Source organism: Hemicordylus capensis, chromosome 6, assembly GCF_027244095.1.
Source record: "Hemicordylus capensis ecotype Gifberg chromosome 6, rHemCap1.1.pri, whole genome shotgun sequence".
NCBI classification, from domain to species: Eukaryota; Metazoa; Chordata; class Lepidosauria; order Squamata; family Cordylidae; genus Hemicordylus; species Hemicordylus capensis.
In genome coordinates this window covers 149,898,518-149,924,519 of record NC_069662.1, presented here as the reverse complement: position 1 = coordinate 149,924,519, position 26,002 = coordinate 149,898,518, and the positions used below count along the sequence as shown (strand labels likewise).

The 26,002-nt window shown below is 42.8% G+C and overlaps 1 long non-coding RNA gene across 1 annotated transcript in view; it reads right to left on the bottom strand.

Moving 5' to 3' along the window:
• Window positions 1-1,593: 1,593 nt before the first annotated feature.
• The window catches only part of LOC128329102 (uncharacterized), a 151,790-nt gene continuing 127,381 nt past the window's right edge, over window positions 1,594-26,002 (bottom strand). The window contains exon 3 of the long non-coding RNA XR_008309514.1: window positions 1,594-1,721. This is a non-coding gene — a long non-coding RNA (uncharacterized LOC128329102). The remainder of the gene's footprint in view (window positions 1,722-26,002) is intronic.

The window sequence follows — 26,002 nt, the reverse complement described above, 5'->3', positions numbered from 1 at the left end:
TGTGAAAAGTATTTCTGTTTGTTGGACCTAAATTTCTTGGCAATCAATTTCATGGGATGACCCCTGGTTCTAGTGTTATGGGAGAGGGAGAAGAATTTCTCTCTATCCACTTTCTCTACACCATGCATGATTTTAGAGACCTCTGTCATGTCTCCCCGCAGTTGTCTTTTTTCTAAACGAAACAGCCCCAGGTGTTGTAGCCTTGCTTCATAAGAAAGGTGCTCTAGGCCCCTGATAATCTTGGTTGGCCTCTTCTGCACCTTTTCCAGTTCTACAGCGTCCTTCTTTAGATGCGGTGACCAGAATTGTATGCAGTACTCCAAGTGTGGCTGCACCATAGTTTTGTATAAGGGCATTATAATATTAGATTTTATTTTCAATCCCCTTCCTAATGATCTCTAGCATGGAATTGACCTTTCTCACAGCTGCTGCACATTGAGTCGACACTTTCAATGAGCTGTCCACCACGACCCCAAGATCCCTCTCCTGGTCATTCCTTTACAGCTCAGATCCCATCAGCGTATACTTGAAGTTGGGATTTTTCATCCCAATATGCATCGCTTTGCACTTGCCAACACTGAACAGCATTTGCCATTTTGTTACCCACTCCCCCAGTCTGGAGAGATCCTTTTGGAGTTCTTCACAATCTATTTGGTAATCATCTGCAAATTTGGCCACCTCACCGCATCCCCCAACTTCTAGGTCATTTATGAATAAATTCAAAAGCACCTGTCTGAGTACAGATCCCTGGGGGACCCCACTTCTTACTTCCCTCCATTGTGAAAACTCTCAATTTATCCCTACCCTCTGTTTCCTCTCCTTCGACCAGTTAGCAATCCACACAGCAATCCTCTCTTTTTGTTTCTGGCTGCCTGGTGTGTATATTTTGCTAGGCGTAGTATATATGTTAATTATTGGACGCAAGTGCACTGACAAACATCCTTTAGATGCTGTTCCCTGCGCCTGAGATTTAGTGTTTGTTCTTAATGTGCACTTTGAACACCAGAGGCCTAGCCTCATTTTCTCATATATATTCTGGGACCTCTAATTCCTATCACAAGCTGCAGCACTGGCTCCCATTGTTCCTGGCATCTCCATGTTCTTGATTGTTAGGGTGCTTGCCCATCCCTCCTGCTGCCAGTTGAATGCTCCTGCTGCCCGTTGAATGCTACTCCCTGTGGGCTGCTCCTATCTGTGGTTAGGAAATGTCAGTCAGAAATCACGTACCATGCAGATTAAAGAGCACTTCCGGGGAGGAACAGATTGATGAAAATTGCCTCCACTCAGCACTTTCAGTGAGAGTATGGGTTCCAAAAATACACACTAAGGTCATACACATGCTCATCTGGGGGGTGGTTTGGGGTGGGTTTGTAGCACTTCCTACAGCAGTGGTTCCCAACCAGGGTTCCTCCAGATGTTACCGAACTACAACTCCCAGCACCCCTAGCCACAATATGTTGTAACTGGGGGTGATTGTAGTTCTGCAACATCTAGAGGAACCCTTGTTGGGAACTACTGCTCTACAGGCTATCTGGAAAAATAGCATCAACAACCAGCAATGATTTATAGATTAATCCTTTTATTAGCCTGTGCCAAAGAAATATTCTGATTTCTAATGGTCAGTTTATGTCCTTTGGTACTGTTGTATCTTCTTGAGATTGCAAAACCAGGATCCCCGATACAGGTGTTTCCCCCAGTAGTGTTTTCAGATTTTGTTCTTCCTATAACAAACATGGAAAACAATTGGATAAGAACATAAGACCAGACCTGCTGGATCAGGCCCAAGGACCATCTAGTCCAGCATCCTGTTTCACACAGTGGCCCACCAGATGCCGCTGGAAGCATACAGGCAGGAGTTAAGAGCATGCCCTCTCTCCTGCTGTTACTCCCCTGCAACTGGTACTCAGAGGCATCCTGCCTTTTGAGGCTGGAGGTGGCCTATAGCCCTCCAACTAGTAGCCAATGATAAACTTCTCCTCCTTGAAGTTATCCAAGCCTCTCATGAAGCCATCCAGGTTGTTGGCTGTCACCACATCTTGTGGCAGAGAATTCCACGTTGATTATGCGTTGTGTGAAAAAGTTTATTGGTCCTAGATTTCCTGGCAATCAATTTCATGGGATGACCTCTGGTTCTAGTGTTGTGAGAGAGGGAGAAGAATGTCTCTCTATCCACTTTCTCCACACCATGCATGATTTCATAGACCTCTACCATGTCTCCCCGCAGTCGTCTTTTTTCTAAACAAAACAGCCCCAGATGTTGTAGGCTTGCCTCATAAGGAAGGTCCTCTAGGCCCCTAATCATCTTGGTTGCCCTCTTTTGCACCTTTTCCAGTTCTACAAGGTCCTTTTTTAGATGCGGTGACCAGAATTGTACACAGTACTCCAGGTGTGGCTGCACCATAGTTTTGTATAAGGGCATTATAATATTAGATTTTATTTTCAATCCCCTTCCTAATGATCCCTAGCATGGAATTGGCCTTTTTCACAGCTGCTGCACATTGAGTCGACACTTTCAATGAGCTGTCCACCACAACCTCAAAATCCCTCTCCTGGTCAGTCAATGACAGCTCAGATGCCATCAGCATATACTTGAAGTTAGGGTTTTTCGTCCCAATGTGCATAACTTTACACTTGCAAACACTGATCCGCCCTTGCCATTTTGGTCACCGACTCACCCAGTTTGAAGAGATTCTTTTGGAGCTCTTCACAATCCGTTTTGGATTTCACTACCTGAAAGAGTTTGTTATCATCTGCAAATGTGGCCACCTCGCAGCTTACCTTACATCTAGATCATTTATGAATAAATTAAAAGGCATCAGTCCCAGTACTGATCCCTGTGGGACCCCACTTCTTGCTTCCCTCCATTTTGAGAACTCTGCATTTATACCAGCCATCTGTTTCCTGTCCTTCCACCAGTTAGCAAGCCACACATGTACTTGTCCACTTATCTCATTTCTGCTAAGTTTTCTCAGGAGTCTTTGATGAGGAACCGTTTCGAAAGCTTTTTGGAAGTCAAGGTATACGATGTCAACTGAATCACATTTATCCATACACTTGTTTACACTCTCAAAGAACTCTAAAACATTTGTGAGGCAAGATTTACCTTTGCAGAAGCCATGCTGGTTCTCTCCCAGTTCTATTTTTCGAACTGGGACCTCATATATAGGAACATAGGAAGCTGCCGTATACTGAGTCAGACCATAGGTCCATCTAGCTCAGTATTGTCTACACACACTGGCAGCAACTTTTTCAAGGTTGCAGGTAGGAATGTTTCTCAGCCCTATCTTGGAGATGCCAGAGAAGGAACTTGGAACCTTCTGTTCTTCTCAGAGTGGCTCCATCCCAAGATATCTTACAGTGCTCGCATGTCTAGTCTTCCATTCATATGCAACCCAGTACAGACCCTGCTCTGCTAAATGGACAAGTCATGCTTGCTACCACAAGAACAGCTCTCCCCCCAGATATATTCAGAGCATGTGCTCTGCAATTGAATGAGAAGTAGTGTAAAGCATGTGTGGGTTTAAAAAAAAAGAATACTGAGAACAAATGAAAAAACCCTGGAAATTTCCAAACTTTGATTCAAAGTTTACTGAAAAAGTAATTCATTCAATGAATGAATGCAGAGATCCAGATCTTTCAAGAGAGATGAGCATGTGGAAGCCAGTTATTGCCTGTGCAGCTGATGTGGATGCAGATGTGCCTCTGGATATACATCCCCATCCCTGTGCTCATCTGGTTTCCATTCAACTGGATAGATCCATCTTTTGATGTAGAGGGAGATCTACATTCCCATCTGGGACCAGGCTGTTGCATGCAGTTGGTTGCCCGCAATTAGAGTTGGATCAGGGCCAGTCAAGTGAGGCATGTTTTACGGGTTATCATGGTAATATAAATCCATTTAGATCAAATATTAGTATCAATTAGAACTTTTCCTTCCTGCCTAACTGCCTTCCTTCCTTCCTCCCTCCCTCCCACCCTCCCTCCCTCGCTTGTTATTTTTGGGGTGCTGTTGACATCGGGACTAATCATTTGTGTATTAGATATGGAAATAAACTGGATGTATGAACTGAGTGAATAGTTGACATAAGTTGGGATGGTGAGGTTACATCTATTTATTATTATTATTTCTTGTTTACACAGTAAGACAGGTGGTATTGACTGGTTAGTTTTATCCAAACATCGAGTCCTTCTCAAGGACCTGGGATGGCTGAATTTTATTATCAATATTATTATTATTATTATTATTATTATTATTATTATTGATATCACCGCAAAATATAGGGTGTTCCAAGTAAAGCTGCTTTTCGTAATTGGCTGATGGTGATTTCTGTGGCCCCTATGGTGTTGAGGTGCTCATCAAGCTGTTTTGAAATTGCACCTAGCGCACCAATTACTACTGGGATTATTTTGGTCTTCTGCCACAGCCTTTAAATTTTATTTATTTATTTATTTATTTATTTACACAGTCAGACAGGTGTTATTGACTGGTTTGTTTTATCCAAAAATCAAGTCCTTCCCAAGGACCCGGGATGCCAGAATTTTATTATCAATGTTGTTGCTGTTATTATAGATATTGTCGCAGAATATAGGCTGTTCCCAGTAAAGTTGCTTTTTGTAATTGACTGATGGTGATTTCTGTGGCCCCTATGGTGTTGAGGTGCTCTTCAAGTTGTTTTGGAATTGCACCTAGAGCACCAATTACCACTGGGATTATTTTGGTCTTTTTCTGCCACAGCCTTTCAATTTTTTGAAAGTAGTTTTTTGAAAATAATAATAATAATAATAATTATTTATTCTTTACACAGTCAGACAGGTGTTATTGACTGGTTTGTTTTATAAAGACATCGAGTCCTTGACTTGTTCTTGACTTGTTCTTTCTTGTAGGCCTGCTTTGTTTCATTGGTGTTGAATAGTTTCTCATTATTGACCATTTGAAGTGCATCTTCTTCATTGTCCTTGATATATTCTTCAAGTCCTCTTTTCTCCTCCTCTACTGTTTGATGGACTTGCAGCATTCCTCTTCCACCTGAGCTGCGAGGGAGGTATAGCCTATCGACATCACTGCGGGGGTGCAGAGCATGATTGATGGTCATGATTTTCCTGGTGTTACGATCTAGCGTCTCTAGCTCTGCCTGGGTCCAGTCTATTATTCCTGCAGTGTATCCGATAACAGGTATAGCCCAGGTGTTTATGGCTTGTATGGTGTTCCCGCCATTGAGTTTGGACTTGAGGATTTTTCTAACTCTCCTGATGTATTCACTGCCAATTTTTCTTTTAACCTCAGTGTGTGCAATGTTATCAGCCTGGAGAATGCCCAAGTATTTGTAATGTTCTTTCTCTTCCAGGTTCTTGATCTTGCTTCCATTGGGCAGTTCTATTCCTTCTGTTTTTCTTATTTTCCCTCTGTTCATTATTAATGCAGCACACTTGTCTAGTCCAAACTCCATTGCTATATCGCTACGGACAGTCTTTAGCAGTGATTTGATTTCTGACTGGGACTTTCCATACAACTTCAGATCGTCTATGTACAGCAGATGGTTGATTTAACTTGATGTTTTAGATGTTTGGTATCTGAGGCCTGTTTTATTTAGTATTTGTGAAAGTGGGGTCATGGCGATTACAAACAACAGAGGGGATAGTGAGTCCTCTTGGAAAATACCTCTTCTAATGCTAACCTGTCCAAATGTCTCGCCATTGATTTTTAACTGTGTACTCCACATGCTCATTGCTTTTTTTATAAATATCTGAATGTTTTTGCTGACACCAGTTGTTTCTAAACATTTTAATATCCTTGTGTGAGGCAATGAATCGAAGGCTTTCTTGTAGTCAATTCATGCAACACTTAGATTGGTTTTTCTTCTCTGGCAATTTTCTAAAATCATTTTGTCAATCAGCAGCTGGTCTTTTGTGCCTCTGGTGTTCGGGCAATTTCCTTTCTGTTCAACTGGAAGCTGTTTGTTAGTTAATTAGTGTTGCATCACTTCATCTGCTATTATTCCAGTTAATAATTTGAACATGGTTGGCAGGCAGGTTATCAGTCTATAATTACTTGGAACTGCACCTTTTGCTGGGTCTTTCATGATGAGATGAGTTTTCCCAGTTGTTAGCCATTGTTCAATATCACCTCCTTGCAAAATGTGATTGAGCTGTTTTGATAGTTGTTTATGAAGGCTTGTTATGTGTTTAAGCCAAAAGCCATGCAGTTCATCGTCGCCTGGAGCAGTCCAATTTTTAATTTTCTTTGCTCTTTCACTTATTAATTCTGGTGTTATTATTAGATCTTGCATTTGTTGGTTACATTTTTTGACCTCTTTCATCCAGCCTGCTTTTTTATTATAATCTATTGGATTGTCCCATAATTTCTGCCAGAATTGCACTGTTTCTTCTTTATTTGGTTTTTCTATGTTTCTTGCAGTTTTTCCTTCTATGCTTTGGTAGAAACATGTCTGATTCGACTGGAATTGGAGATTCTGCCTGTGATGTATAATTCTGGCTTCATATATGCTAATCTTCTTTGACACTGCTCTTATTTGCTGCTTTATTATTTCCAGGACTTCTCTAATTTTCCCTGAATCTAGGTGGTATTTTTGGATCAGATACTGTTTGGTGTTTTCATTCTTCAGCTTCTTGTCTTTCATATTTTTCAATTTACTAGCATATGATCTAAGGCTGGAGATGTTATTTTCTAATCTAATCTTCCATTTAGGTGATGTACTACTTTCTTTTTGTACAGGTCCATTGATCTTATATCCGAGCTCTTGTGTTGTTATTGTTGCTGCACTGTACATTAGTTGGTTTGTTTCTTGCAAATGATTGGTTGTTATTTCTGCAAGTGCAGCATTGACATCTTTTAATGCCTGAGCAAGTTGTTTTTGGCAACTGTTTTTAGAGCTGGAAGTCGAACCCTGGTGGTTGTTTGGTTCATGTGCTCAGTTATTTTTTGCTTTAGTTCTTGTTGCTTTTCTGTTAAATGGCATTCGGGTTTTTGAGGTGAAGGCAAAGGGGAGGTTGATTGTTTTTGATTTTGAAACATTTCAGCAACAGTGGCATCCTCTATTTCCAACACCAACTCCACCTGCGCCTGAGCAACTGCTTCCATTGGTGGTAATTCTTCTTCCATATCTTGAGCCTGTGTTGCTCTTTGCAGTTCTTCCAGCTCAACTCCTGTGAATACTTTATTTCTTATTATGAATCTTCTCTGGTCTGCTAGCCTTTGTTCTGTTATTTCTGTATCTGGATGCTTCTCTTTCCAAATTTGGTACATTCTTTTTCTTCTAGTTGGACTAGACTTGTAATAGCAGATCATTATTTCCTTGTTGGCATTTTTCGTATATATTTTTTCAGTTAAGCGATGTTTCTTCCAGTAACTTTGCTGTCTTCAGCCCTGGTTGCTCAACTGAAGATCCTGAGTCCTGTTGCCCACTTGCCACCAGATGTCCAGGGACTATAGCACCTGGCGCGGTCCTTGTTGACCCGGGCGACAACTGATCCGTTATAGATTTATTGAAGTTACATCTCACCATATTGTTGATGGGAGAGGCACTCTTTGTCTGGCTCCTCTGCTGAGAACTGTCCAGTATGGTTGGACCTCTGGCATAGTTCTCACCTTCCTCAGAGCACGCAAGCGCCACAACCATGCCAAGGTTGTGTCTCACTGTGGGATAATAATAATAATTTTATTATTGCTGTTATTATTATTATTGTTATTATTATTATATTTATACACAGTCTACCAGATGTCATTGACCGGTTAAGGTACTTTAATTATCAGGTCCATTCCAAGGGTCTATGATAACTAAAGAAAAATTAATGATATTGTCATAGTATTCGTGCTGTCTCGACTAGTGTGGCCTTCTGTAGTTGATGTGTTGTAGTTTTATTGATGCCCAAGGTGTCAAGATGGTGTTCAAGTTCTTTTGGTACTGCACCAAGGGCACCAACAACTATTGGCACCACTATTGTTTTCTTTTTCCAGAGCCGCTCAATTTCTATCTGAAGGTCCTTGTATTTCATTATTTTCTCCAATTGCTTTTTGTTGACTCATCTATCGCCTGAGTTTGCAATATCAATTATCAGAACCCAATTCTTCTCTATGAATGGTGGTAGTAGTAGTAGTAGCTGTTGTTATTATTATTATTACAGCTTTCTTGTACATTGTATTATTATTTCTTGTTTACACAGTCAGACAGGTGTTATTGACTGGTTTGTTTAATCCAGAAATCGAGTCCTTCCCAAGGACCTGGGATGCCAGAATTTTATTGTCAATTGTTATAGATACCATCGCAGAATATAGGCTGTTCCCAGTAAAGCTGCTTTTTGTAATTGGCTGATGGTGATTTCTGTGGCCCCTATGGTGTTGAGGTGCTCTTCAAGGTCTTTTGGAACTGCACTCAGGGCGCCAATTACCACTGGGATTATTTATAGCTTTCTTGTACATTGTATTATTTTGAATTCTTAATTATGGAAATGTACCTTTAATATATTGTTAGTAACAAAAAAAAAATCAGTATTTGAATAAAATCAGGCAACACATTGCCTGAACAAAGGATGTGACATTTTGAAATGGCATATTTCTATCAGCAATGTAGGTCTCCCTTTCCCCCATTCTTTGCATAATCAGCATACACATTCAGGACTACGGGGACTTTCAATAAATTGCCCTCCATGGTCCCCTCCAACCTAGAGAGGCCACAAAACACACAAAGGCTACAGGCACAGCGATGGTCTCAGGGATCAGCAGTGAGCCTTCAGCAGCTGCTCTTTGATTTCAATCTCTGAGCCAAGCATGAGTGAAAAAAAGGAAATAAGAATTAAAAGTGACAAATGCAAAAATATTAACATAAGTAAAGCAGCTGTCAAACAATAATAAAAGCAGCAGGGCAATCAAATCACACAACTTCCAAATGAGGGGGGGACTGACACAAATTAAAGTATCCGACAAAAAATTACATGCTTAAAAAACCCAGCAAAACGTAGAAATTAGTAAATTCTTAGAGAGAAAGGAGGGAGTTTTTACCATCTGCCCCACAATCACCTCCCAATACATTTTGAATTAGCAGAGGAAGAAAACTAAGCAGAGTTTACATCTTCCCAGCTCTTCACAGCCTACTGACATCAATTTGAACCAGGAGTTCATCATTCCAGAGTTCTCCAGGTATTTAATGACCCACCAAAGCTTTCAGTTGTGTATATTGGCACTGTTGACTTACAGCAGTGCGCCAGTGAACTGCAGCAGTAGAGGGAACATGAGGAAATGATTTTTGGCTGGATTATTTCTCTCAATAAAACCAACATGTGATATTCCAGAGAGTCATCACTGTGAAAAACACCGACGAAAGCAGTACTTAAGATGAAAGAAGGTTTCATTGTCTGTAAATAATTTCTATGCAAGGGCTCACATTTGCCAAGTGTCATGGCACGAGTGAGGTGGGAACTTACGGTAACATGTTTCTGCCAGCAGTAAGATCTGCAAACCCCCATCAAAATTTAGATCTACCTTGATGCTGTTTTCACTATATACATTCTTGCTGGGTAATGTACCAAGAAAATTAAAAGCAAGAGATAAAATCAATAGTTAATATGCACAAATTAATCTCTGCTCGTAATTTCATTATACAGAATTACTCCAATTAGACTGTAAAGCTGCAGGAAGGAGACTGTTGATTTTAATCAGGGGCGTAGCTTCTATTGGACAAGGGAAGACAATTGCACCTGGGCCCACATGGTTTGAGAGGCCCCCAAGGGCCCCCGGGGCAGTCCCCCCTGTCCATGAGTCACCCCTGCAGCCCTCACCACTACTTCTCACCACTATCCCCTCGCCTCCCTCGCCGCTACTTTCCATCTCCACCGCTGGAGGAGCAGTGATGGCAGGCAGGCTTCCCCGCATTCCACTATCGGCCGGTGCATGGGCTTCCCTTCCTCCAAAGAGCACACCTGCACTATTTGAATATGGACACTGTCACGTGCTGTTTGGAAGAAGGGAAGCCTTGCCAGTAGTGGAATGGGGGGAAGCCAGGGAGAAGCCCACCCACCACCACCACTCTCCTGGCAGCGAAGATGTGAAGTAGCGGCAGCAGTGGTGGCGGCAGTGGCAGTGAGGCCTCCCACCCCAGAGGTAATTAAAAGGGGGCGATGCAGATTAAGGGGGCATGGTTTCGGCACTGGGGGGCTCCTTCATAACTTTGTCCCTTGGTCACCAGGAACCTTGCTACGCTCTTGATTTTAATGTTTGTACAGCACCTCGTACAATTTAAGATGAAATACTGGTAGAGAAGTGGTCTCTGAGTATTTTGATACACTGAATCCTTGCTGTAGATGGCTATTATTATCAGAAATGGCCCTTCCATGAGGCGAAGTGAGGCAGCCATCTCAGGCAGCAGATTATTGGGACACCAGCAAGACAGCAAGATGCTCTCCTACTTACCACTTTTTTAAAAAAGGGGGAAAGGGGGGAGGAGGAGGGTGTGTTCAAGAGGGCTGCATTTGGTGCCCTGCCTCAGGTGCACAGATGTCTTGAGCTGCCATTGATTATTATGTCTTCTCAGTGATGAGACCTGAGAAATCATATTAGGCTGGGGGAAAAAAACAGTTGTGCTCATTACATTATTTATTTACTATTAGCAGAGGTGCTCCTACCCCTGGACTTTGGGGCCAAAGTCCAGGGCCCCCACACCCCCTGCCCCCCCCAATCATCTTTAGTCTTTCTCGGGTGGTATGGTTTGTGCCCTCAAGAACCTACGTGTTAAAAAATGATGCTTAACTTGTAGCAGGGGAGCTTGCAAAGGCCTTTAGGTCCAGGTTCCAAAATTACCTAGGTGCACCTCTGACTATTAATACTATTATATAAATAGCTCCTGACATTGCTCAAGGGTACATCAGCCCAGTACCTTTGTATGCATGCAAATTGTGCAAACACACATATTGCGCAAATGTTGTTACAAAAGTATAATCCATGGCTGCGTCCTGTAGAGCAGGGCTGCTCAACTTTGGCCCTCCAGCTGTTTTTGGACTACAACTCCCATAATCTCCAGCGACAGCAGTCAATAGCCAGGTATTATGGGAATTGTAGGCCAACGTCTGCAGAGGGGCCAAAGTTGAGCAGCCCTGCTGTACAGGAACTACAATCCCCACAATTCCCCATGCCCCAGGGTGGGCATTCCTAAAAAAGTCAAGTGGCAAATAATGTGCAAATGTTCTTTGCAAGCAAAATAACTTGCCTTTTTAAAATGCCCCCTGTTCCCCCTGCTTGCCCCTTTACAGACAGAAGTTCTTCACCACCGTGGAAGAAGCAGCAGCATTGGAGGCCTCCAGACCTGGTCGAGCAGCAGCTGGTAGCAGCACCAGCGTTGGAGGGGCAGTGGGCCTGGAAGACCAGCCCAATGGTCAGTGGTAGCAATGGGGCCAGCATTGGAGGCTGCCAATGGAGGTCCAGTGATAGTAGTAGTGACCCAGAGCAACTGCGGTGTCTTAACTTTAAAGGTAAATGCGAAGTGTTGGAGTTTGATAGGCATATTGGTGAAATATTGGGTCAATTCTAAACTGATTCTGACTCCAAGGGTGCTGGGGAGACCATGTCAGCCTCTCCAACTTTATTTTATTTTATTTTATTATTTTGCCAGTTGCATCAGACCAGAACTGATCCAATATCTTTGATGGTGCATGGGCCTAGTAAGTAACACAGTAGTATTACTAAACTTATTCTAAAGAAATTAAGTGCTAAGTAATTTCAATAGGACTGCTCAAGAGTCATAGAGTCTGGCTGTCAACCAATGTATGCAAGTGCAAATCTGTATCCATGTACAGTTATTCATGCATTATGTTAAACTCATGTACAGTAGTGAACTTCTGATCCGCAGGCTAAATTGGGGGGGGCCTGTGCCTAGGTTTACTTTGAAAACAAACACATGTCATTCAGACAAAAACATGCAAATGCGTGTAGACACTTATACACACACACACAGAGCATAATCTCTTAAAAGGACAAAATAAGCAGGAAAGACTTTGATCCCTTTTGGGGGGCTTTTTTTAAGCGCATCATTGTAGAAAGAGATGCAACATTCCATAAACCATCAGGACAGACAGACTATGCATTTTCATAAAGAAATGAAGGTCATACATTCTTTTTTAACTAAGTCGGAAAAATGAGTCATTGGCACAAAAAATATAATCAGCGAGAGAGAATCTGTTGGAAAATAACATTAATTGTGAAGGCTTCCACATCAATTGCAAGAGAAATAGGCAAGTCTTTGCAAAGATATTTAATTTAAGAAGAGTATTGGCCTGGGCATTCATGCAGGCGTCCCAAAATAGAACTTCCTTGATTTTGCTTGCTGTAATTACCAAGAGCGAAACTATGATGTCAAGGCTACAGGTATGCCTGTCTTGAGCTCTGCCGGGAAATACAGGCTTTATTTACGCTCAAATTCCAGCCCCTTTCTTCCTTCAGGACTGTCTGTTCTCAGCTCCCGAAGCACAAAATAATTCATTCTTCTCTCTCCCGCCGCCCTGACCCTTGTTCTTATTATGCATACAAAAGGCAGTGTTCTCCTTAGCAGAATTATTAGAAAAGATTAAAAGTTCCCAGAGCAACGATAGCACAGTCATAAACTCCATTACATAGAGAAACTCTATTTACTCATTCATTCATTTATGTAAAGATCAATGCAAAAGTCTCCTTTCAAGTAAAGGTCAAAGTGAGATCTGTGGGGTTTGGGGGCTCGTTAGAGTTACAAAAATGCAAGAAGAATCAAGTTCTTATCTGACTTCAAGTTTTCCTTTTGGCTTCCACGTCATGGTAACACCTTTCTGATGATTAAAGCACATAAAGGGAATGCACATAGGATCCTGGCAAGAGGTCCACCCTTACCATAATGGTGCAGCAGTCTCTATGTGCATATGAACTATATGCGCATAAGCTCTATACATACAAATGAGAATGTGAAAAAAGGTCCCTGATGGCATATACAGTCTATACTGTACATGTGCAGAGACTGTGAACCCAATCTAGTGGATGCGTGGAGGTCAGGGCTGGGTCCTGCCATTCTGATCCAGCTCCCTGTCATACTCTCAGTCAATTGTGGCAGGTGGAAATCACGAGTTAATGTAAAAGCAATCTGAGAAGAGAGTTAGGGAGTCCAAACAAATGATAGTATGGAACAAGTTATCTTTATCTTTTAAGACTTTAAAGTTTTACAAATGTTCCCTTTCCACACAGCTTGGAAACTATACTCCAACCCTCTTGTCCAACAGCCCTCAGCCCAGCAATGTGCATGCGCAATAGCTCAGAGGGTTTGGGGAAGCAATCAGAAGTTCTCTACAGCACTAGAGTCTTTGAAGGTGTTTGTGTGGCAGGTCTCTAGCTCCTGCCTGCTCCTCACAGCCTTTCTGTCCCTCGCTGGTCCATTAATTGATGATTTGGTCGTGGAGAAGTGGACCTCCGCTGAGGACCCACACAAGTGCCAGCTCTTCACTCCTCAAAAACAATCCTTTCCTCCCTTTTCTTCCTCCTCTTCCTCACCTTCCTCTCCAGCTGTCCCCAACTACCTCAATCCCAGCATTCCACAATCTTTGTCAATGGTTGCCTGGTACCTGTTGCCTGGAAGCTCCCTCTGACATTAGCCTCACAATCCATGTGCTTTCATATTTGGCATCAGCATAAGGCACCCTTGGGGAGCTGCTGAGGGCCCAGAACCCTGAAGGGGCCAATGCTGATGACTTTTCAGGCCCCTAAAGAGGATTATGCTAAGCCAGACACTGGTTGCCTCCCTTTACACACATTTCTTACTGTGATGGAGAACATAGCTCCCATCATCCCCAGCCACAATTCGTTCTGGTTAAGGATGATGGTTTTTGTAGTTCAGAGACATCTGGAGGAGCACAGGTTGGGAACCCCTGCTTTATTACATGCTTTCCATTTGTGGTCAGGACTGCGTGCCATACTTTCCAGGTCACATGGCAACCCTATTGTATGCTATGGCTCTGAGGATGCTTGACCATAGCCTCTGCACATGGTACACCACACCTCACAGGTGCCTGGCCTCCTATGCATTCTATGACTCACTACCCAGTGCTTGGCCATGCCTATTCACATTGTATGCCTCACTTCCCAGGTTCCTTGGCCAGCCGTCTACAGGTTGCTTGGCTATGCCCCATTCTCAGCATGACCATTTGTGACATGTTGGAGGGTATGAGGTCCAGTTCACCTAGGGATATGCTGTTGTGTTGATGTCTGGTCCCTGGATGTTGATGATACATTTCTGGGGATTGACTGGTTCTAGAGACTGGCTGATGGTAAAGATGCCAGCCCACAGTGGCACCCTCTACAATGGTCTGCAGTCCGATAGGATTGCATAGGATTACATCCTTCATATGAGAATGGCTAACACCCAAACACTCATCAGGCTTCTTCAGGTGATAGTCTGAAGGCTTGCCGTAGCCATGAGTGGTGGGGTGAAAAGGGAGGAGGTCCTGCCTTCACAGCATCACCAGTTCATGTGCCCTCTTGTTCATGGGTCCAATGAGGCTTGTCTGAAGTGACTGTGATGGTGGATCTATCTGAAGGAGCCCGTCCTCATATCTGAATCTGGATCCCCCCAAATACCAGCATTTGAGATTTGTGGTTGGGGCTCATCACTACAAATAACCATAGACTGCTATTTGGAAATAACCCAACAAGGGTCACCAGGCTAGCGGGTATCAGTGAGCTTGACCACAGGCCCATGGAATTATCCAGCATGTTGTCTGCATTTCCTGTGGCATTTTCCGATCAACAATTCTTGTTATTCTACACAAGTGACATTAATATACCAGCTGTCATGTAATGCATTTAAACTTGCCTCCTACTGTACAACGCAAATGCATTTTCTCTCTAAACACAGGAACTCAGAGTGCAGCTTAATGGGAAGGCAGGAAACAGGATAATTGGTTAAAGAGATTCACAGTGCATTATTATTGTTTCTTATTTCTGCTGTAATTTTATAGAGCTCTCTGATTTATGAAGCCAACAAAGAGTGAAAAGATAAGTCATGGTTCCTCGTGAGTTGAACTCTGCTGCTTTGCCTTTAGAAATAAAAGTGCTGAACAAGAGAGTATCGAATGGGCCATCTCAGATATTATCTTTATTTGCCAAGACGGAGGTAGGTTTTAAAAAAAAAGATTTCAGTGGTTTTTGTGATCTTGCCAACATTGCTAAGAGTGGGAAAGGTATGAAACAGCAAGCAGTGGAACAGTTTACTCACAGCTGAGTATCTCTGCGAAGATGGAAATTATTTCAATCTTGTCTGGCTCAAGAACAAGGATCAGCCGAAACTCTGTAAATAACAGCCTGCTGTATGCAGAAGATAGTGACTGATGGGGTGGACCCATTCAGGTGTGCTCTGGCACTAATCCAGAGTAACCAGATTAATTTGCAGGCATCTGCTAGGCATCGGAAAAGCTGAGCCCGATTCCAGATTTGGTTACAGGTAGAACCTCTAATTACAGACAATCACAAATGTGGAACCCCATGAAATTCAAGGGCTGAGCCCTTCTGCCTTCAGCAAGTCCTCCCCATAACTGCTTCCCAAGAGGAATTATGATTCCCAAATTATTGCAGTGTGTGAAGCAAGGTGCAAAATGCAAGGTGTCAGCCCCCTTTCAAAAGCAGATCTCGCAAGCTTTGAACATAGATTGGGGAAGGGAGGAGGGAAGATTGCTAGCAGCCTCCTCTTCTCTCCTTGTGCTTCATGCAAGCTTTGCAAAGATTGTGAGGAGAGGCAATCCTTGCAAGCAGAGGGGCACCTAGGTAATTTTGGAGCCTGGACTTAAAGGCCTTTAGAGGCCCCCCACTCCAAGTTAAGCATCATTTTTTAACATGTAAGTTCTTGAGGGCACAATCTACACCACTCTGGACGTACTAAAGAGGATTGTGGTGGGGGGACCAGGGGGGTGTGGAGGCCCTGGACTTTGGCCCAAATAAGGGCACCTCTGCTTGCAAGTTTGCTGCTCCAATGGGGACAGTGATGGGGCATCTTGCTGCTCTGTTCTGCTCTGGCCCCAATAATTTGCCACCGGAGGTGTCTGCCTCACCTTGCCTCACAAAAGAGCCACCACTGCTGTTTTTCCCCCTTACTAAATTATTAAAGAAAAGATGGGGGTCCTTAATGAAACAGAAACACACAAACTCCAACCCCTCCCAGTTACAGTCATCTTCTGGCCTTGCTGTTGCCTTCAAAAAAATAAAAAGTACCTGAGTAGCCAAGACAAAAGCTAAGAGAAAAACTAAGCCCTTCTGTCCTCCCCCCTGTAATTGGAGCTCTAGTCCCCCTAGCCCTTTGTAACAGTAAGGTTCTTTGGAAAGAGAGTGGGACCAGCAGGAGGCATTGGTTAATGTCTGAGCTAGGCCTGAAGTCCACAGAGGGCTGGTCTATGCTTGTATTGGGTATGAGGTTTCCAAACTGGGTGGGTTCAGTTTCTGAGGTGCCCTCCTTCCAAATTTGCTCCATCATGCATTCTGTATGGGGAAGGCACCCTCTGGATGTTCTGCCTCAGGCCCCAACAAAGCTCTCTGTCCTGCAAGGGAGCTGGTGGCAGGAGCCAAAACATAACTACCAGCCACTCACACACCCCTTGTTATGTTTCCCCATGGACAGAATGGCAAGTCACAAGGCAGGGTGGACAGAATGGCTAGCCACACTTCCTGGGACCAGCAGGCAGGAGGGAGGGAGGCAAGTCCAGCTAGAACAAGAAAGAAGTCAAGATGGAAGTTGCAGAGAAGAGGAGATTCAGGGAGCAGAACATGGGCAAGTGGAGCAGGGATGGGCGACCATTCCTAGCAATCTTATTTACAACCCTGTTTTGCAATATAAAACTATCTGTTATTGTGGCTTTACTTTCCCTTTGGTACTTCCCCCCCTCTCTCCCCTCCCTGTCCCAGTTCCACTCAAGGGTATTATGCCCTGGATAATAGCAACAATCATAAAAGGTTCATTCGTCAAGCATATAGTGTACCATTCAGGGACTGATTTGTTCAAGACTCCAGAGGGCGAGAAAGAAAAACTCATGTGAATGATGATGGGTGAGAAGGTCACCATTTCCTTCTCATATAAAATAGATTTGGGTGCCTATTTTATTTCCCACTTGCTTCGCTCTCCCTCCTCTCCCCCACTTTCCTGGAGGGTTTTGTCTCGAGTCTCTTTCTTTCCCCCACTCTCCGATCCCTTTCTATGATTTATGGTGTGCTTCACACTTTGTTACCTTTCTCTGCATTGTAAATGTCAGGGTGCCACATCTGAGTGATGGAAAGTTAACATGCCATGGGCTTTTATTGACGAGTCTAGGGATCGTGAAGAGAAAAAGTAGTTTTTGTGGGTAAAGCACTGCATTTATTATCCAAACTCTTCTGACAGTTGCAATGATAACATATGAATGAGAAGCAACGCTATTGAGCCCTTCTCCACACACTGGATCAGAGTGTGAGTTTCAGGGTTGTGATGTAAGATAGAATCATTATCTCTCTAACTATTCATAGACACACATACATGCATATTCCCAAACATCCTGAAAAATATTTTCAAAACCATCTACCAGATCTCACAACAGATCCCCTTTGTCACAAGGCCACCTAAAGCCAGAATGGTGTGATGGTTAGTGTGTTGAACTAGTACTAGGGAAGACCTGAGTTCAAATCCTCGTTCAGCCATGAAACTGTCACTGGGTGATTCTGGGCCAGTCACTTCTCTCTCAGCCTAACCTATCTCAGAAGGTAGTTGTGAGGATAAACATAACCATGTACACCACTCTGGGCTCTCTGGAGGAAGAGCGGGTTATCAACATAAAATAAAATAAAATAAAATAAAATAAAATAAAATAAAATAAAATAAAATGTTTGCATTGTTTTCTCTGCCTGTCATGCTAGTATGTATGTATGTATGTATGTATGTATGTATATATTTATATGCCGCTGCTCAACAGAAACGTTCTCAGAGCAGTTTGCAAGGAAAATAACAGGAAGAAGATGGTTCCCTATCCCCAAAGCTAAATTAGTTTTGGTCTAAATCAAACATGGAGAGGAATAGGAAGAAGATGGTTCCCTATCCCCACATCTAAATTTGCTTTTAAATTAGACCTACAATTTTAGATGAGACCCACAAAAGGTAGATCCCAATGGAGGGATGGTGCACTGGGACTTAATAGAGACAGTTCCTCTCCTGTTGCTTAAGATAAAGAGAATCACCATTTTAAAATGTGTCTCTTTTCTCAGTTAGCATTATTAGACCATTGCAAACCCCACAACAATGCAATGGAGCCAGGGTGACCTGATACCGATTGTGAACACACATGCATGAGATCCAATGGTCAATGATGCACCACAACACATATAAACTGGGTTGTGTAATATAATATAGTTTGTATAATATGCAAACTATAGTTCCAAGAAATAAATCATTTGTACAGTGGGGAAATGACTTGACTAGCAAGAGGTTGCTGGTTCGAATCCCTGCTGGTCCAGCTATATCGGGCAGCAGCGATATAGGAAGATGCTGAAAGGTATCATCTCAAACTGTGCGGGAGATGGCAATGGTAAACCCCTCCTGACTTCTACCAAAGAAAACCACATGGCTCTTTGGTCATGAGGAGTCAACACTGACTCAGTGGCACACTTTACTTTACTTACATGACAATCATAGATAAAAGTAGACTAAAAATTACATATCTCATACAATATTGGTCAGATAGATATACTGTAAGTTTATTCAGTCATTGACCAGCAAACAATATTGGTCAGTGTGAGAATGTAAAACATGAATGACAATAAGTGTTACCCAATGTAACAACATTCAAAACACACTACAAAATCCAACTCGTAATATATAAACAAATGTACCAGTTGCCAATCTCACAGCCTAGCCTACCTCACAGGTTAGGAGGGATAATGTTTTATGCCATCCTAAGCTTCTTGGAAGCTGGATAGCTTTCTTTTTCCATTGTAGCTTGACTTGGAACTTGCACATGAGCAGTTCATGATCTGTTCCACAGTCAGCCCCCAGCCATGTCTTTGCTGTTATAACTGAGCTCTTCCACTTCCTTGCATGAATAATGTAATCAATTTGATTTCTATGTACCCCATCTGGTGATGTCCATGTCTATAGGTGCTGCTTTGGTCGTTTGAAGAATGTGTTAGCAATGAAGAGATCATTGCTTTGGCAGAAACTAATAAGACTGACTGTGTTTTCCTCCATACCTTTTCCAACTTTGGCACTCCAGTCTCCAACCACCAGCATCACATCTTGCTTGCATGTTCTGTCTATTTCAGACTGGACTTGAGCATAAAACTCATCAACTTCCTCTTCTTCTGCATCAGTCATTGGGGCATAGACTTGAAGAACTGTCATGTTAAAGCAGGGATTCTCAAACGAAACTTGGGTCCTCAGGTGTTATTGGACTTCAACTCCCATAATCCCCAGCCTCAGTGGCCTTTGGTTGGGGATTATGGGAGTTGAAGTCCAATAACACCTGAGGACCCAAGTTTGAGAATCACTGTGTTAAAGGGTTGCCCATGAAACAGGGGCATAGCAAGATTGGAGTGGGCCCAGAGACAAGATTTTAAAATGCCCCCGCTCACTGAAGCTCAGCTCATGAAGTAAAGAAATCTTAAATGAGGCTGAATAGTGGTAACAAAAAGCATAGTTATATCTCTATCCCTATCTCTATCCCTTTCCATAGCTATATATCTCCTATGTGTGACAACAGAACATTATCCTAAATTAATTATTTTTTTAAAGGTTTTGTAAATTGTGGATGATGCAAGTCATTTAATGGTACTAGAGAAAGACATGCTGTTCTGGTAGCTCCAGGTGTTAACACCCACATCAATTTCGGATGATGAACACAATTGAAGGAAGCCCGGGCAGGTGCACAGCTGGGGAATTCAGTCATGTGACTTGCCTCTGGGGCTGCCCCCAAGGCAATGGGCCCCCAGACAACTGTGTCCCCTTGCCCTATTATAGTTACGCCCCTGCCATGAAATAGTGGTGTGCATGGAACCACGGAGGCACGGTCCGGCACTGGGGGGGTGTTTAGCTTTAAGGGCGGGGGGTAGTACTTACCCCTCGCACCGCCCTTCCCCCTCCGGCGCTGCAGTTTTGGAGGCGGCAGTGTTCTTCCCTGCTGCCCCTGCCCCTGTCGTTGCCTGGTGGTAGAGTAAAGTACCAGCACACATGAGCCCATCACGGTGCGTGTGCGCAATGACAGGCACATGCGTGCTGGTACTTTACTCTACTTCCAGGCAACAACGGGGGCAGGGGAGGCAGGGAGGAACACTGCCGCCTCCAAAACTTCACTTTTAACTACTGCGCCGGAGGGGGAAGAGCGGTGGGAGGGGTAAGTACTACCCCCCTGCCCTTAAAGCTAGACCCCACCCCAGTGCCGGACCGCCGGACCGGCCAGGTTCCGAACCGGTTCGGAGGCCTCTAACATGGCCTCCGGACCGGTTCGTGCCACCACTACCATGAAATCTAATTGAAACAAGTCAGTCACTTACCGCATTGTACCCAGTTACCATCATTGCTATAGCCTTCCTGACTATGAAAGCAAGCAACACTGTTCCTTCTTTGGTTTTCGTGTCCTGATTAGTAAACAGTATGGTTTTCTGACTGAAAGTGTCCCATTCCAGTCCCTTTTAATTCACTGATGCCCAAAATGTCAATCTGTAGTCGATTCATTTCATCTTTCACTGTTTGAGTTTTCCCATATTCATGCTTCTTACGTTCCACGTTCCCATTGTAATTCTGTCTTTGCAGCTTCGGATTTTCTTTTCCCACATAGCAACATCAGCTGCTAGACGTCCAATAGGCTTTAGCCTAACCACATCATAAACACCATCAGTACTCTGAGAGATCCTCAACTCTTCCTCAGTAGCATGTTGGGTAACATCTGATCTGAGGAGCCCATCATCCGGCACTACATCAACAATTATTCCATTTTGTCTATCCATGTGGTTTTCTTGGTAAAATGCAAGAGTGGTTTACCATTGCCTTCTCCCGTGCAGTATGAAATTATGCCTTTGTTGTTGTCACTGAAGTGATCGTCCGCCTCCAGCACCTTCCTATATCACTGCTGCTCAATAAAGGTGTTTGCTTGCTTTAGCTGGGCAGCTGGGATGACCTTCACGCTTTGGCTGACCTTACTGGGGGTATACCTCCTGGTGTACTTTGCTCATCCCGCCCAAGAACACCCGCCCCCTGCCACCATGATGAGGCAGAATAGCAGGACTTGCGGGGGTGGGGTGGGGATAAAGAAATATAAACATAATAATGTACTCTGGGCTCCTTGGAGGAAGAGTGGGATAGAAATGTATGTATGTATGTATGTATGTATGTATGTATGTATGTATGTATGTATGTATAAATTTAATAGAAAAATAAAATAATAATAATACCAGTATACCTAGAAACTTCACCTTTAAACTTCTCACATTCAGATAACAATGAGATGTACAGAAGCTTCCTTCTATCAAGAAAGGAGTCTACAGTCCCCGTGAGAAGCTCAGAAAGCACTGGCCAATGCAATGATGGGCTTGTATTTTCCTGCCACACAAGGCTTCCTAATATTTGTTGAAGTGCCAATTTAACAGAAATTATGCAAAGGAATAAAAACATCTTGGGGGGAATGCTCATGGTCCCTTTAAACATTTCAACAATCATTAAGTTTCAAGTCAGTAAACATGGTAAGAGATTTCCTAATTAATTTAATAGCTTAACAACTTTACTGGGCATATGCTGAGATTCTGGAAAGCTTTCTCTTCATATACTTAACCGTAGACATTAATATGCACATCCCTTGTTCGTGTTGTGCTTGCTCTTAAATCATTAAAGCATTAATATGTCCTGTACAGGATATGCCTCCCCTTGAACTGACAAAGATGTCCATGTCACTGTGAAAACACAACATTTTGACATTTCTGGGAGGGGGGGAATTGCTTAAAATAATAAGAATAAAATAACATGGAAGGACTGTAACTATCTGGTTTCAGAGATGTTAACTTGATCCCAAAACCTTGTTAACAGTCCAAAATATCAGCATACATATCTGATACAAATATACCTTGATTTGGATAGAACTAATTTGACTTTGGATAGAACTGATTCTGATTCGGATTGAATCCTGATTTCATGTGACATCTGATCTGGGCCATTTCATCATGAGTTGCAACAAATAATTATTTCTAATTATGGAAGTTGTTTGTTAGAAGTCTCTCGTGTCAGTTTTAAAAAATTATACATTGAGCACATTTAGTTCCAATGATCTCAGTTCACCTTTGATTTATAACTCTGTGTTATTTCTCTGGAACCACATTGTCAGTGCAAAAGTGTAGGGAAATATTGTCAGGATTTGGAGATGAGCACTGGTGGGGGGGAGTCCTTCCTCAGAGGTAAGAAGCATCTCCTAAAGTTAAAGGGATTTTGAAATTAAATCACCCTCAGCACAGTACCTCCAGTGACTGTTGCTGGTGTCTATCTTACATTTCTTTTTAGATTGTGAGTAGGGTTGTGCGTTTTGTTTTTTTTTTCCTGTTTTGTTTTTGGCCCAAATCCAAAACACCCCCATTTTGTTCTTTGTTCAAAATCAGCCAATCCCAAACACCCCAATGTTGTTCTTTGTTCAAAATTGCAAAATCTGAATCCAAAATGTTTTGGATTTTAAAAAATGGCCCTGGGGCAAAACTAGTGGGTGGGGTTAGTTGTGCCCAATGGGTGGAAGCTACCACCAAAATCAGCCCTTTGCCCTATTCCTTTGGAATCTGAGTTGTGGCAGGCACCCCTTGGGGCACTGCCACCCAACCCACTGTTTTGCCCCTCAGGCCCCCTTTCTGCTCCGAATCTGCTCCAAAGACATGTAAACTTCAGAAATTCTTTAAAAATCTGCCCTTTTCCCAATTCCTTTGGAATCTAGGTGGCAGCAGGCACACATTGGATACTACCACCTGACCCACTCTTCTGCCCCCAAAGTCCCCTTTCTGTCTTGAATCCACCCCAAATAAATCACACATCATGCATCAACAACAACAGCAGAGATTTGCAAAGAACCAGGCAAATTTCCAAAGGTCATACACATCTACATCCCCCCCCCCGAAATGCAATTGATCTACACACAACAGTGTGAAACAACAACAGTGAAATGCACACTGCCCCACGCAGTATGCACACTGTGCCACTGACCAATGAGGGTAAATTTTACCCTTGCATTTCCTTAAAAGGAATAAGGAAGCAATTGCCAGCAGATCAGCTAATGCTTTCGCTGGCCAATCTGCAGACTGGAAGGGCTGGAAATTCAAACAGATGTCAAAACTCAAAATGGAGACTGAAGGAGAAAGACTTTTCACGACTGCAAAATGGAGTTCCAAAACAGCCAAAACAACAAAAAGTTTTGTATCCGAAAAATGGACATTCTGTTTCGGTTACAAAATTTTCTGTTTTGAACATTGGATGTTTTGTTTTGGCTACAAAACATCCGAAATGGCCTGTTTTGGACACAAAAAGTTTTGTATCCTAAATGAAATGCACACCCCTAATTGTGAGCCCTTTGGGGACAGGGATCCATCTTATTTATTTATTATTTCTCTGTGTAAACTGCCATTTTTGGAAGGGTGGTATAGAAATCGAATGAATGAATCAGGAAAGCATAACTAAGGTTGAGACTCTGTTTTGGTTTAATAGGTGATTAGCATCAAATCTCTCGTGATGTTGAAACACAGCATCTTGGTGGGTAGCATTGTGACCGCAGCTGCTCTTAATATATTTTTATTTATTTTCTTCCACTAGGGAGTTCAAAGCGGCTAACAGCATCGAAACACCAAATAACCACGGCAATATTAAAACAATGTGATAAAATACTACAATAATAGAATGAGCAGTCAGAACAAATTATTGGCTCGTTCTCTCCCAGAGGCCTCTTTAAAGAGCCAGGTCTTCGCCACAGTATGAAATACAGCATAGCAGTGCAATGTACACAAATATTTGCACTGTGTGTTACGAGACGAAAGGGAGGACAGGGACAGGGACACCAGGGGCTTCCATATGCAGCACGGTCTATGTCTTTGGGAAGTGTGGCGCTACAAAAACCCAGCATCAAGCCAGTGCCAGGGTGGAAGTCAAGATCCTAACTAGGGGAGAGGTCATAGCTCAGTGGAAGAGCCCATGTTTGGTATGAAGAAGGTCCCAGGTTCAAACTCTAGTATCTCCATACAGGGCTGGAACAATGGGGGCACCAGGAAAAAGATGGTGGCTAAAATCCAGATTAAGAAAATGCTAGTCTTCTGGTAGCAAGCATGAATTGTCCCCTTTGCTAAGCAGGAGCTGACCTGGTTTGCATTTGGATGGGAGACTACATGTGTGAGCACTGTCAGATATTCCTCTTAGGGGATGGGGCCAAAGCTCAGTGGTAGAGGACCTGCATGACTGAATGCAGATGGTTCCAAGATCCCTCCTGGGCAGCTCCAAGATAGGGTTGAGAGACACTCCTGCCTGCAACTTTGGAAAAGTTGCTGCTAGTCTGTGTTGACAGTACTGAGCTAGATGGACCAATGGTCTGCCGGTATAAGGCAGCTTTCTGTGTTCCTGTGTTCCTAAGCTAGTGCAGTGATGCTACACACACATTACAGTGGAAGGGCGATTTTTGTCAACCTCCCTTGCCTTCTATGACTCCTGAAAATATGTCCCTGTGGGTTGTACAGCCCCCAGGGACATATTTCTCAGAGTCACAGAGGGCTTCAGAGGGAACGTGAGGACAATGAAAATTGTTCCTCCCCCATAGTGCAAGCTCAGCATCAGTTGCACCAGTGCATTGTTAATCTGGATGTCAGCTGATGTGTTTCACAGTAATATTCCCATCCTTAACATTAATAGAGGTGAAGCCACAGGAAGTTGCTATTTATTCTAACATGGGAGAAATTGACCTCTTGCCAAACCAAATGGTGAACTGCTCACAATAAACAACTTTTCATTTGGAGTTATTTAAAGCCATCCCCATTTGATCCACTGTAATGTATACAGCAGCCCTAAGGCTGTTATTTTCTAGCATGTTAACTCTAGTGGATTTCTACAGTGCAAATCCACAATAAGAATAAATGGCTTGATGCTTGTGTTCAGGAACTGAATGGAGACACTGACTTTTCTTCTTCTCCCCCGCCCCTCAAGAATAAATGCCTACTTAATTTCCCCTAAATTACATTTTAGGCTTTACTCTGAATCACAATAGAAAGTGGAGCCTTTACATATCACAAAATTAAATACCCTTTATGCTGAACATTGTAATTTGACTTAATCCATAAAAATTTAAGAAGATTTAGGAATTTTAGCTTTCTGTATGTACATACAAAGGGTTTTTTTTTTTCACTCACAGGAGATTCTTGGGCACCTAGAAGAGACAAGCAGAGCAATTAGCATATTAAGCCACAGTGTTGAAAGCTTTTAATCCTTTTTTTCTGTATTAAATATTTGCTGAATATAAATGTTTGATCTCTGCTTACATTGAAAAAGAGAAACAGTGCAGGCTGTAGGGTTGTGGGGTGTTTTGTTTTTTTGTTTTTGTTAGACAAAAGATAGGAAAATTAATAAAAAGCATTGTTGGTTGTTTAATATCTAATATACATGCAAGCAGTCATTCTCATTATTGGTAGTTCTACTGTCCCTTAGTGAAATTCAGATTTTAACCTTGACGTGGAGAGGAGAGAAAGAGAAGGGGGGAAACATCTAACCCCAACTAAAAATGGGCACAAAGGAACATTTTGAAATGGTGATTCTCTTATATTTAACAGAGGGAGAGCAACTATCCCTATCCAGCCTCAAAACAGCATCCCTCCGGTGGTTATTGCTAGTCTCTCCCTTGTAGTATCTCTTTTGGATTGTGAGCCCTTTGGAGATGGGGAACATTTTATTGGGTTTTTCTAAGTAAAGTGCTTTGAAAACCTTTTTGTTGAAATATAAATCTTCCTCTTCCTCTTCTACTTCCTCTTCTTCCACTTCCT